The 13,748-nt window shown below is 44.6% G+C and overlaps 1 long non-coding RNA gene and 5 other non-coding genes across 6 annotated transcripts; 4 read left to right on the top strand and 2 right to left on the bottom strand.

Annotated features, from left to right (window-relative positions):
- Nucleotides 1-6,328: 6,328 nt before the first annotated feature.
- LOC148636609 (U4 spliceosomal RNA) lies at nucleotides 6,329-6,470 on the bottom strand. Its single transcript, XR_015932103.1, has one exon. It is a non-coding gene; the product is annotated as a U4 spliceosomal RNA (small nuclear RNA).
- Nucleotides 6,471-7,774: 1,304 nt separating this feature from the next.
- On the top strand, nucleotides 7,775-7,893 carry LOC148636608 (5S ribosomal RNA). The gene has a single exon (XR_015932107.1). It is a non-coding gene; the product is annotated as a 5S ribosomal RNA (ribosomal RNA).
- Nucleotides 7,894-9,193: 1,300 nt separating this feature from the next.
- On the top strand, nucleotides 9,194-9,357 carry LOC148636607 (U1 spliceosomal RNA). Its single transcript, XR_015932090.1, has one exon. It is a non-coding gene; the product is annotated as a U1 spliceosomal RNA (small nuclear RNA).
- Nucleotides 9,358-9,993: 636 nt separating this feature from the next.
- Nucleotides 9,994-10,112, bottom strand: LOC148636606 (5S ribosomal RNA). The gene has a single exon (XR_015932093.1). It is a non-coding gene; the product is annotated as a 5S ribosomal RNA (ribosomal RNA).
- Nucleotides 10,113-11,405: 1,293 nt separating this feature from the next.
- On the top strand, nucleotides 11,406-11,547 carry LOC148636605 (U4 spliceosomal RNA). The gene has a single exon (XR_015932102.1). It is a non-coding gene; the product is annotated as a U4 spliceosomal RNA (small nuclear RNA).
- Nucleotides 11,548-12,888: 1,341 nt separating this feature from the next.
- LOC148636604 (uncharacterized) lies at nucleotides 12,889-13,636 on the top strand. Its single transcript, XR_015932089.1, has 3 exons — nucleotides 12,889-13,048; nucleotides 13,170-13,228; nucleotides 13,398-13,636. It is a non-coding gene; the product is annotated as an uncharacterized LOC148636604 (long non-coding RNA).
- The last annotated feature ends 112 nt before the right edge of the window (nucleotides 13,637-13,748 follow it).

Here is a 13,748-nt window from a genome sequence, read left to right as displayed (position 1 = left end):
TTGATAGTATTCTGAGTGCTTCCCCTGACGAGGAAACCCACAAGTCTGAGTTGCTTCAGCTTTAGAGTGTCTAATAGAAGCAGTTATGATAAGGCCCTTTTGTGTCTAGCATTGTGAAATTTTAACAGGGCTTGGGTGCAATGTTTTTACAGGGTGAGCACAACTCTTAACAGATCTGCTTAAGGGGGGAGTGCAGTACAAGGACAAGATTGCCTTGGTTCCCGCAACAAAAGCCGCCTATAATAATTTGAAACAAGCTCTCTTACAGGTGCTGAGACTGGGGTTTCCTCAGATGGATCAACCATTCCTTTGTATGTAAGTGTGGACAAAGGGTTACTGTATATGTATATAATGTATGTATTTGTTGCATGTAGGCCACAATTCTGGATGGCTATGGAGAAATAGGATTCTCTCACAACGGCAGGGACTCCAGTTAAGAATACTAGGCTTGTCTCTGAACTGATTTGTAGTTTTACAGCTGCCGACAGAAGCAGCTTGAGTAAGGTGTAAATAACACAATAAATAAAGAATTCCAGTAACTCAAGGTAACAACCATGCAGATGCAGATGCCAGATGAGCTGCACTGGGAGAGCGGGAGTCTGAGACCCCTGTGAAACCTCTATTGGGGAAAGGGGAGAATTCAGGTTGAGGCCTTTAATAGATGTTTAATAGTGGTTAGAACAAATGTGTAAAGAATGTGGGGTTGTATGATGATGTGATGTGGGCTGGCACATACCCAAGTGTATGACAAAGATGATCCCAGGGTATGGACTGCCCTGCCCCTTGGATACTGATCTAGGGGCAGACTACACTGGGAAGGTGTGCCAGGCTGTAATTGCCTCACTAGGGGTAAGTTGGAAGTCACATTGCCCCAATCACCCACAGTCTGAAAGACCAACTAAGGAAATATCAACTGAAGGGACACCGTGGGTAGATAACTCTCTATTAAAGTGTTGTAGGTTTGTTAACTGAAGCGGTGCACAGGGCTTGTGAACAGGTGCCGGACGCTTGGGGACCTCCAGCAGAGGGGAGACACGACCGGATACCTGGCGAGTGGGTGTAGGTGAAGAAGAGATACCCTGCCAGATGTTGCAATCCTGCTGGGAGGGACCATATCAACTGCCACCAATTACTGATTGTGCCATCTGAGTGACAGGATGAGATCGCTGGATCCGCGCATCGCACTTTCACTGACCCACGGCACCAGAGACTGAGTGAACAGAAAGAAGGATGTTGTTACCGTTTCTGTGTCTGATGCTTCCTAAGACCAACAGTGTGCTTGTTAGGCCTGAGGAGCATTACTGGGGATATGGTATCAATACATTCCGGGTGTTGGGATATCTATCAGGGTAATACATTTCTAATTGGACTATAAATAATGTCATATAGTCTGCTTTAAAACTGATGTTTTCAACTCTATTGTAGAGATTCTAGAATCAACTAATAGAGAATTGAAATAAAAAAGGGCATAAGAAGACATTACCAAGAACGACCACAAGATGGAGATATTGTCTAGACATTACCAACAACGACCACAAGATGGAGATATTGTCCAAAGAGGCAAGAAGGGCAAAGCCGCGAAAAGGTAAAAGCATTTTTTGAAAGAGATTGCTGTCAGAATGCACATCCGTATCCCAAACAGAATCTCTAGTAGAATATGATCATTTGTGAAACAGGCAAATGAGTGTCTGCTACAATATGATTGCTACATATCTGCATTTGTTGGTTTTTAAGGAGTAAGAGTGCAGGGGGTTTAAACCTGCGATCCAGTGTGTTGAAGTATTTCACAACACTACCCCTAGCACATCTGGAAATAAATCCTCATAAGTGCAAACACATCCTAAATACAGTGTTCCTGCACCTTTGACCTCATCCAGAATGTATCGTTTTTTGAAAGGGATTGCTGTCAGAATGCACAACTGAATCCCAAACAGAATCTCTAGTCAAATATGATCATTTGTGAAACAGGCAAATGAGTCTCTCAGGTGCCCATTGCTCATTTTCAGACACATTTATGCAATACTTTCACCATGCGTTGAGCAATAGGGATTAAAGATACCAGAGGTAAGGTTTAAAAGTGATTCTGAGGTGCAACACATCAGCGATACAGCTAGGCATCTGAAATGCGGGGTTTGAGAGCCCTTCAGGGAACACCTTACCCTAAAGGTACCAGAAGTCCACTAGTATAAGCATTAAGTCACTGTCACCCCTGTTACAATGTGATTGCTACATATCTTCATTTCTTTGGTTTTTAAGTAGTAAGAGTGCAGGGGGTCTAAATCTGCGATCCAGTGTGTTGAAGTATTTCACAACACTACCTGTAGCCCGTCTGGAAATAAATCCTCATTCTGATTATTGACCTGGGCATGTACCAATAAATCACTGAGCATATATATATCACTGTGTTGAAGCTAGAGACCTGTATGTAATAATATGATGCTAAAATGTTATTTTCACATATATTAATGTAATAAATGATTGCTTATGCTTTATAAACAAATCTAATTAAAATAAAAGCTAAAGTTTTGTATTTATCTTGTACCATAGAACATGATTTTCTTTGTATTTCAAGCCCACAAAGTGTCCAAATGACGCACTACATGATATAAAGAAGATTATCACATGCATATCAGTATTATCTTTCTTATGAAAATGCATTCCTTTCATTATCTTTTACTTTTTAAAATGAACTCAAGTTGTGTATAATGTAATAATTTAAGTAGAATAGATTCTAATAATAAAATGATCCAGTGTGTTGCTCTACTACACTACTTCACTGCTCTATGCCGTCTGGAAATAAATCCTCAGACTGCTTACTGCCCTGGGCATGTACCAATGAATTACAGGAGCACATCTATTTATCACTGCGTTGAAGCAGGAGACACATAGTCTCTGCAAACACATCCTAAATACAGTGTTCCAGCACCTTTGACCTCATCCAGAACGTATCATTTCTTGAAAGGGATTGCTGTCCGAATGCACATCTGAATCCCAAACAGAATCTCTAGTAAAATACGATCATTTGTGAAACAGGCAAATTACTGTCTCAGGGGCCCATTCCTCATTCTCAAGACACATGTATGCAGTATGTACACCATGCATTGAGCAATAGGGATTAAAGACACCACAGGTAAGGTTAGATGTCATGTTCTATGATCATTTCTTTCAGCATTAGGGACTAAATATACCAAACGTATGATGCTAAAATCCTGAAAAAAGGATGTGCTCCATCTCGGCAGTAGATTGGATTCCAAAACTGATTTGGGTCAATATACATTACCTTTGAAGATAAGGTACAGTCTACTGTAGGGAACCATCAACTTAGAAAGCATTGGCCTTCCCTGGGGGTCAGGTAGGTGCAAAAGATAAACCTTTATCCTATCTTTATCTTAAGATAAGTGGCCAAGCAGTATTTTTCCAAGTTTCACCAAGCTCATCATGTTGCCATAGTAGAAAAAGTTCTATAAAATGTTAAATAACTTTAAAAAAAGCATCTTGGTCTTTCAGTACTGTACAAGGTGAATTAAACTGTCCCTGGTAATAAAAAGTAATTAGAAGCATCCCAGAAACTTTATCTCTAGAAACATTAGCTGTTTTATATCATGTAATTTAGTGTGATGTTGTCAGAATTCAAGGACATTATCACACACAGAAATTGGTTCAGTTAAATCTAAAAAACGCAGCTAAACATGGGTTTAAATGTAAAATAGAAGTCTTACCTCTTGTCAAAAGATTTAATTCAAGAAGCGATGTAATAAATGATTGCTTATGCTTTATAAACAAATCTAATTAAAATAAAAGCTTAAGTTTTGTATTTATCTTGTACCATAGAACATGATTTTCTTTGTATTTCAAGCCCACAAAGTGTCCAAATGACGCACTACATGATATAAGGAAGATTATCACATGCATATCGGTATTATCTTTCTTTTAAAAATGCATTCCTTTCATTACCTTTTACTTTTTAAAATGAACTCAAATTGTGTATAATGTAATAATTTAAGTAGAATAGATTCAGGTAGGAAATATAGAGTCATGATGTTTATGGCTGACATCATTTCACATGGGTGAATTTTAAGCTAAGAAATAAAAACATTTACAATGAAGATACCATTGCTTAATTTTTAATGCGTTTAAAAAATAAATACCTCCTGAGAATAATTTGCCACTCCCAGATCCTTGGTAAGGTACTGTTTGAATCCAATCAGGAGAGGAGCATCCAGGGAGTGCTTTCTATAGAGTCCAGCTTGGGCCACTCTCTTCCGGCCTGCTGATACTTTTTAACTACTCAGGGCCTGTAAGGATATAAAACACCGGTTTAAACATTTTATACCTATAAGACAAATTAGAATTTTAGTAAAAAATAGATACATCTGAAAAATAAAAAGTCTTACTGCTGATAGAGTTCTTCAGAGCTCACATCTTCCCCTTCCTTATCCGCTTCTGTTTCAGTTTCTAGAGCAGCCTCTGGCATCTCTTCCTCCTGGACTGCGGCCTCTTGCTCAGGGCCGCTGGAATGCAGGTATATTCTTTTCAACATGCTTTTACATAATATGTTGTAACAATGATTTCAAAAAGAAACTACAGAAGCCTTACAGATTAAAAATATCTCACCTTGCCAATGTGTCTTCAGGCTTCCCATGTACAAAAAGGCCCAAGGACTCTAGCAGTCTTACAACCACTATCCTGTTTGCCTCACCAGACACGATCTCTATTCTGTGGTAATCCACGATAACCCCATTCTTCAGGTGATTCATCATGTCCTCCCTCGCCTGTTGAGAGGCCATCCTGATCTCTTCTGCCGTGGCGTGCTTCATACACGCCCTCTTCAAGTGAACAGGAAGCTGATCAAGAGTATTCAGGCACATCTTGCACACCAGGGGAATCCTCGCGGGTTTCCTTTGAAAATAAATAATACCATCTGTGTATAGAAACAAGCTAAGACTGATTTCTTAAATTATCCTTAATTTTCTCTCTCATAGTTTGAGCATAATGATTTTATTGCATTTATATAAGAATTGCTCATTGCTCCAAAATAAATAATGGTTTCATAAAAAAGTGAGCACTTACTTGGTCTCAGTCACAGACTTTCCAATAGAAGCCATTGTGGAGTTCAGCAACTGCAGGTCCTAGAAGTGGGGAAGGAATTTTAAAAGAGAAATTGAATTACAATACAGAAGGAATGGCTGAGGGATCACTGAAATATATATATACAAATTCCAAAGACTGAGTCCATATAGAAACAACTACCTTTCATTTTCAGTATAAGAAAAAAAAAACATTATCTTCCAAAGCATCATAAAATTGTCCCTTCTTCCCCGTGACCTCATTGCTCTGCTCTCTCCTCTGTGCAGCTGAGCCCGACTCACGGTAAAATGGAAAAAAATATGCCCTCGACGTGAAATTTACTCTGGAGCGAGCCAGTGTTGCGCATAGCTGCCTTCAAAGCAGTTGACCCAGGTTCGATTCCCGGCCAATGCAGTTGCAAATGTTTTCAAATGCTGTCATGAGCCTTGGATTGTGACTAGCAAAGCGAAGCCTTTTGAAAGAGCTAAAGCACTGCAAAACGGAATTGAAGGAGAATCTTACAGGGGATTCTGAGCAGTGTCTGCATACATGCAGTCAGATAAAGGTGCTGAAAGCTTGAGCTACTCTCAATGTCATGCTGCCCTTCCCCGGAGTAAATCTGTTACATTGAAAGAATGCTTCTGGCAGGTTCAAAAAGGGACCCTTGTTAATTGGAGAAATCAATGATTTCGAATGAATTCTGTACGCGTTAAAAGACAGCTATACACAGAAAACATGCAGGACACTGCTCATGATGTTTCCCGAGCCGAAACAGAGTGCGTTTTTCCAAGCCATTTGACAAAGCCCACCCACTGAAAACTGCAGCAGATCGTGTAAAGACGTTCAACTTTGTAACTACTGCACGCACAGGAAGCAGAATAAATTCCTCTTTTCAAACTGTCAAAGGTTTGCTTTGCGAACGCTGCAGGACATCGCACAATCTCTTTTGAACAGGGACAAACGATTTCTTATGGGGCGCAGTAAGTACAGACGTTTAAAATGCTCCACTCATGCCGACGATGCAGCATGAAGAAGCGCAACCTAACGTTTGACAGACAAAAGCCAGGCGCCGCTACGAGCAATATGAAATCATACTGACAGCACACGGCGTTTCGCGCTGACACAAAAGTAATCTCGACAGACGCTGTTCTCTGCATAAAGCTGAAAGAGCTAAAGAGCGTTTCTGTTGACACGTAACAAGCTCGTTTCTTTCTACCATGATATCACCATGACCAAATCTGTCTTTAAACACCTTGCTCAGTCTCTGACGAGACTGTCAAAAATTGCTTTCGCCGATTGTATTGCAAACCGGCGGAAGCGGGGTATTGGGAAAAGTTTTCAACTAGCAATAATCGCGCCTCGGCTAAACCTCACAGGCTACGATACTGCCACTGCGCAAAGCTGACGGTTGCCAAGCAACCGCGGGGATTCTATGGAAATCGTTATCGATCGTCTCATGGCATGTCGTTGCTATAACGCTTCATATTTGTCGTCTTCTTCTTCTTCTAGCTTGAGGTTTTGAAGAATTTCATGACAGACAAGGGCTCCGTTGGGAACAAAGGGCGTTGTGAGAAAACCGTTGCTTATTTTCAGCAGCAGAAATACAACCCTTTAAATAAAAGATGACAGAACAATGACGAAGGTCATGCCGGGAGGAACTCATGCACTATAGAGGAAAGGGGGCGGGCACGTACAGTTCACATTCAAGCCACAAGTACTCTTCTTGGATGTTGCACAAACAAATCCTAACGTCTTGAAAGCATTGCAGCATGTTTGTGTCCCACTTCCCGTGGCTGCGGGACGACTGACAAGAACGGACAAACAATCTGTGGCGTTTAGCGTGACATAGTCTTGCAGGCATCGTGCTGTCTCACTGCAATACTATACCGCTGGAGGAAACAGTCCATCTGGCCATGAAACTCATTTGAACGTCTAGCTACAGCAACTAACAATATCATGATTTATTCAGGATGTGTGGAATCAGCACGTCCCGGAGACAGCTTCCGAAATCGTGAGCATTCTCTGGTGGTAGGGGCGTTCAAGATGGCGCTCAGGTGGGAGGTAAAGTTTAGTTGTTGGGGAGTTTTTTTGAGTTTTTCATGACCTGAATGTTAATTTTTGCTTTTTTTGACTACAGAAAAATAAGGACTTAACACTAGTTGTTTAAACTTCAGTTATAATTGAAAGAAAAAAAAAACGATTTTTTTAGGGTTAACCCTTTTATGTTTAAAAAGTCCGATATGAGTAACACTGGGAAAAGAAAAGAGAGTGCTGGGTCTTCGAAGGAGAACTCTAAGATACCTCAATCGTATATGTATAGCACTACAAAAAAATCGATGGCAACTAAAGGGAAAAGTGAAGCAGCTGCAGGGGCAGCAAGAGGGCGGAGGCGCCGCGCGCCCGGCCGACGTGTTGGACCGGTGCGCTTTACGTGCTGAAATAAACACGCGACAGCCCCGAAATGTTTCCAGAGTGCTGTGCACTGAAGACTTGCCTGGTGCTCCTCCGTGCAGATTGTTTGTCCTCCTCCAGTGCGGGACGAGCCAACACAAGGGAGCGCATTCGCCAACATCCAGGCACGCAATGCGATTTGGAAAGCAGCTCCTTTCCAAAGAGTTGCACACGAACGATCCTTCAGTCCCGCTCGGGGGGCACGGAACCCCCGCCACACACAGCTTCAAGTAGCGAGTCAGGCGCCGGGGCTTTCGCTTACGGCCACACCACCCTGAACACGCCCGATCTCGTCTGATCTCGGAAGCTAAGCAGCGTCGGGCCTGGTTAGTACTTGGATGGGAGACCGCCTGGGAATACCAGGTGCTGTAAGCTTTTGCTCTCCCGGCCAGCAGGGGTCGCCGTTGGTGCCGTAGGCTTTGGGAGGAAAACCTGCAGGATGGAAAGGTGATCTATAGCCTCATCTCTAGAGATGTTTTGTTGCTGTGGCATGTGTGTGACCCATATTCAAAAAAAAAAAACCCGTCTGTAAAACGAATATCGAAGCTGCCTCTAAATCTGCAAATGAGTCGATAAACCACTCGTTTTTCGTATAACTAGACATTTATTCATTTGTTACCGATTTCATTCATTGAGCCCTGGGGTTTCCTAATGGCCAAGGAGGGTCGGGACCTCGGTTTGACGCCTCCCCCGAAGGACGGCGCCTGTTTGTGCAGCAGAGTGTCGCCATCAGGAGGCTGGGGCGTAAGAGAGCCACACAGCCCGCAGGGTGAGCGCTCCCTACTGGTCCCAGTCACACCTCTTGCAGGAGCAGCAGCAACCGGAGCTTTTCCGGGGTGGAATCTCCCATCCGGGTGCCGGCCAGGCTCACACCTGCTGGGCTGCCCCGGGGGTGAGCCCAGTCGAGAGTCGCAGGGCCAGATCTAGTCACCGGGGAGAAACGATACAAGTGAAGGATTGCTCGGCTCTCGGCACTTGAAAAGACCGACAAATGTCTCGTTCCCGCCGGAGCTGAATGTACCCGCATGTGTGGTGTCGTCTTCTTCCCCCGCCCCTCTGTGTTTGCTGTATTGTCTCTGAAGCCGGCCCCCCCGAGACGAGACGGGCTGTTCCTGTGCCCCAATTAACACTTTACAGGTGCCATTCCCCGGCATTGTGGCCATTGGAGCCCCGACGCAGCTAATGCGGAGCACTTGTTGGACTGGCATCGAAAGGACGTGTGCGCACGGAGCGAGCCTTCCCTGCGGCAGAGCGCGGGAACTTTCTCCCCCCCTCCCGCTGCAGGAGTTGTGTGCACTGCAGCGGTGCCGAGAGAAAAGCACAGAAGGCAGCAGGCTCTGGAGAGCAGGTAAGAGACGGAGCCTTGTGGGCAGGCAAGCAGGCCCGTTTTTTGGAAATTGCTGAAAAGGTTTGTTCGGTGTGTGGCAGGCGCACGTCGCAATGAGGCCGAATTGCATCCCGGGACATGCTGCGAATGCGCAACGGCGACTGCAGATGTGTAGTTAACGGCGCGCTCGTTTTCTCGTTTTGCCCACACTTTTGAGTGTTAGTGTGGCGTGTGAGTGTGTGAAAGAGTGGGCCCAGCAGGAGGCGGTGGCGTGCAGGGCGAGGAGGTGGCCTAGGCTGCGCGATTTGTGCTGTGGGTGCGGGCCGCTTGCAGGGGCCTGTTTAACTCATACTTACCTGGCAGGGGAGATACCTTGATCAAGAAGGAGGTTCACCCAGGGCGAGGCTCGGCCATTGCACTCCGGCTGTGCTGACCCCTGCGAATTCCCCAAATGTGGGAATCTCGACTGCATAATTTCTGGTAGTGGGGGACTGCGTTCGCGCTCTCCCCTGATGTGCTTGGTCCAAAATCAGATACGGGAGGGTTAGGACACCACGAGCTGCGTGGCTGCGGAAGGATCCCGGTTCGACAGGAGTGGACGCCGCTGCTGGTTCTCGCTGGCTTTTAGTTAGGGGTCCGGAGAAGCATCTCAAGCTAGTTCCACTACTCCTTCCGGACGTTCATTCCCTTTTCAAAGTCAGTCGTTTTGCTGTAGTCTGCGTTCTTTAGGCTGATTATCGAGGTTAGCCTTTATTTGGTCATGGGGGGCCTCGGTACTGTATGCTGAGTCTAAAGACAGTTTCACCCGTTTTCTGATTGCTCGGTTCTGTACCAGTGCAGACATGTCAAACAGTGAATGGCTGTACCTCTATTGTATTCGTGCTCAATGAATGAAATCGGTAACAAATGAATATATGTCTAGTTATACGAAAAACGAGTGGTTTATCGACTCATCTTCATTTGCAGATTTAGAGGCAGCTTCGATATTCGTTTTACAGACGGGTTTTTTTTTTCGAATATGGGTCACACACATGCCACAGCAACAAAACATCTCTAGAGATGAGGCTATAGATCACCTTTCCATTCTGCAGGTTTTCCTCCCAAAGCCTACGGCACCAACGGCGACCCCTGCTGGCCGGGAGAGCAAGAGCTTACAGCACCTGGTATTCCCAGGCAGTCTTCCATCCAAGTACTAACCAGGCCCGACGCTGCTTAGCTTCCGAGATCAGACGAGATCAGGCGTGTTCAGGGTGGTGTGGCCGTAAGCGAAAGTCCCGGCGCCTGACTCGCTACTTGAAGCTGTGTGTGGCGGGGGTTCCGTGCCCCCCGAGCGGGACTGAAGGATCGTTCGTGTGCAACTCTTTGGAAAGGAGCTGCTTTCCAAATCGCATTGCGTGCCTGGATGTTGGCGAATGCGCTCCCTTGTGTTGGCTCGTCCCGCACTGGAGGAGGACAAACAATCTGCACGGAGGAGCACCAGGCAAGTCTTCAGTGCACAGCACTCTGGAAACATTTCGGGGCTGTCGCGTGTTTATTTCAGCACGTAAAGCACACCGGTCCAACACGTCGGCCGGGCGCGCGGCACCTCCGCCCTCTTGCTGCCCCTGCAGCTGCTTCACTTTTCCCTTTAGTTGCCATCGATTTTTTTGTAGTGCTATACATATACGATTGAGGTATCTTAGAGTTCTCCTTCGAAGACCCAGCACTCTCTTTTCTTTTCCCAGTGTTACTCATATCGGACTTTTTAAACCTAAAAAAAAATCGTTTTTTTTTTCTTTCAATTATAACTGAAGTTTAAACAACTAGTGTTAAGTCCTTATTTTTCTGTAGTCAAAAAAAGCAAAAATTAACATTCAGGTCATGAAAAACTCAAAAAAACTCCCCAACCACTAAACTTTACCTCCCACCTGAGCGGCATCTTGAACGCCCCTACCACCAGAGAATGCTCACGATTTCGGAAGCTGTCTCCGGGACGTGCTGATTCCACACATCCTGAATAAATCATGATATTGTTAGTTGCTGTAGCTAGACGTTCAAATGAGTTTCATGGCCAGATGGACTGTTTCCTCCAGTGGTATAATATTGCAGTGAGACAGCACGATGCCTGCAAGACTATGTCACGCTAAACGCCACAGATTGTGTTTGTCCGTTCGTGTCAGTCGTCCCGCAGCCACGGGAAGTGGGACACAAACATGCTGCAATGCTTTCAAGACGTTAGGATTTGTTTGTGCAACATCCAAGAAGAGTACTTGTGGCTTGAATGTGAACTGTACGTGCCCGCCCCCTTTCCTCTGTAGTGCATGAGTTCCTCCCGGCATGCCCTTCCTCATTGTTCTGTCATCTTGTATTTAAAGGGTTGTATTTCTGCTGCTGAAAATAAGCAACGGTTTTCTCACAACGCCCTTTGTTCCCAACGGAGCCCTTGTCTGTCATGAAATTCTTCAAAACCTCAAGCTAGAAGAAGAAGAAGACGACAAATATGAAGCCTTATAGCAACGACATGCCATGAGACGATCGATAACGATTTCCATAGGATCCCCGCGGTTGCCTGGCAACCGTCAGCTTTGCGCAGTGGCAGTATCGTAGCCTGTGAGGTTTAGCCGAGGCGCGATTATTGCTAGTTGAAAACTTTTCCCAATACCCCGCTTCCGCCGGTTTGCAATACAATCGGCGAAAGCAATTTTTGACAGTCTCGTCAGAGACTGAGCAAGGTGTTTAAAGACAGATTTTGTCATGGTAACATCATGGTAGAAAGAAACAAGCTTGTTACGTCTCAACAGAAACGCTCTTTAGCTCTTTCAGCGTTATGCAGAGAACAGCGTCTGTCGAGATCACTTTTGAGTCAGCGCGAAACGCCGTGTGCTGTCAGTTTGATTTCATATTGCTCGTAGCGGCGCCCGGCTTTTGTCTGTCGAACGTTAGGTTGCGCTTCTTCATGCTGCATCGTCGGCATGAGTGGAGCTTTTTAAACGTCTGTACTTACTGCGCCCCATAATAAATCGTTTGTCCCCATTCAAAAGAGATTGTGCGATGTCCTGCAGCGTTCGCAAAGCAAACCTTTGACAGTTTGAAAAGAGGAATTTATTCTGCTTCCTGTGCGTGCAGTAGTTACAAAGTTGAACGTCTTTACACGATCTGCTGCAGTTTTCAGTGGGTGGGCTTTGTCAAATGGCTTGGAAAAACGCACTGTGTTTCGGCTCGGGAAACATCATGAGCAGTGTCCTGCATGTTTTCTGTGTATAGCTGTCTTTTAACGCATACAGAATTCATTCGAAATCATTGATTTCTCCAATTAACAAGGGTCCCTTTTTGAACCTGCCAGAAGCATTTTTTCAATGTAACAGATTTACTCCGGGGAAGGGCAGCATGACATTGAGAGTAGCTCAAGCTTTCAGCACCTTTATCTGACTGCATGTATGCAGACACTGCTCAGAATCCCCTGTAAGATTCTCCTTCAATTCCGTTTTGCAGTGCTTTAGCTCTTTCAAAAGGCTTCGCTTTGCTAGTCACAATCCAAGGCTCATGACAGCATTTGAAAACATTCGCAACTGCGTTGGCCGGGAATCGAACCTGGGTTAACTGCTTTGAAGGCAGCTATGCGCAACACTGGCTCGCTCCAGAATAAATCTCACGTCGAGGGCATATTTTTTTCCATTTTACCGTGAGTCGGGCTCAGCTGCACAGAGGAGAGAGCAGAGCAATGAGGTCACGGGGACAGGGGAGTCACACGCTGGCGGTTTGAATACGCGGAAGATCACTGAGGGATCCACAGTATATGGACCCTCCGTGCGCCATCAGTCCGCACTCCGGACTCTGAATCCTGCCATCCGAGTTAAGATCTCGGCGGAACCTGAGGCGCAGTTCCTTCTTAAAACGTCATCTGGTGAGCATTTCTAGAATCGTACTTGTATAGATTCAGCCTTTAATGTGTTGCTAGGTTAAAATTGATGACTTCTTGTATTTCAGTAGGCAACTGCCCTCTTGATTTCGGATTTAATTTCTTTATTACAGGGGCGCTTTTATGAAGACAGAGTCATGTTCAGGTACTTTGCTTGATGGAGGAAGCTCATTTCGGACTCTGTGATCTGCTCACCTGGAAAGGTCTGCTATACTACTACAAGAGAGAAGTAGAGTCTGGAAGAAGGGACAATTTTATGATGCTTTGGAAGATAATGTTTTTTTTTCTTATACTGAAAATGAAAGGTAGTTGTTTCTATATGGACTCAGTCTTTGGAATTTGTATATATATATTTCAGTGATCCCTCAGCCATTCCTTCTGTATTGTAATTCAATTTCTCTTTTAAAATTCCTTCCCCACTTCTAGGACCTGCAGTTGCTGAACTCCACAATGGCTTCTATTGGAAAGTCTGTGACTGAGACCAAGTAAGTGTTCACTTTTTTATGAAACCATTATTTATTTAGGAGCAATGAGCAATTCTTTTATAAATGCAATAAAATCATTATGCTCAAACTATGAGAGAGAAAATTAAGGATAATTTAAGAAATCAGTCTTAGCTTGTTTCTATACACAGATGGTATTATTTATTTTCAGAGGAAACCCGCTCACTTGAAGAGGTCGTGTATGAAGCACGCCACGGCAGAAGAGATCAGGATGGCCTCTCAACAGGCGAGGGAGGACATGATGAATCACCTGAAAAACGGGGTCATCGTGGATTACCACAGAATAGAGATCGTGTCTGGTGAGGCAAACAGGATAGTGGTTGTAAGACTGCTAGAGTCCTTGGGCCTTTTTGTACATGGGGAGCCTGAAGACACATTGGCAAGGTGAGATATTTTTAATCTGTAAGGCTTCTGTAGTTTCTTTTTGAAATCATTGTTACAACATATTATGTAAAAGCATGTTGAAAAGAATATACCTGCATTCCAGCGGCCCTGAGCAAGA

This window comes from Lepisosteus platostomus, unplaced genomic scaffold (genome assembly GCF_059453375.1).
Source record: "Lepisosteus platostomus isolate fLepPlt1 unplaced genomic scaffold, fLepPlt1.hap1 Scaffold_162_H1, whole genome shotgun sequence".
Taxonomy (NCBI): Eukaryota; Metazoa; Chordata; class Actinopteri; order Semionotiformes; family Lepisosteidae; genus Lepisosteus; species Lepisosteus platostomus.
This window is presented reverse-complemented; position numbering and strand designations above follow the sequence as displayed.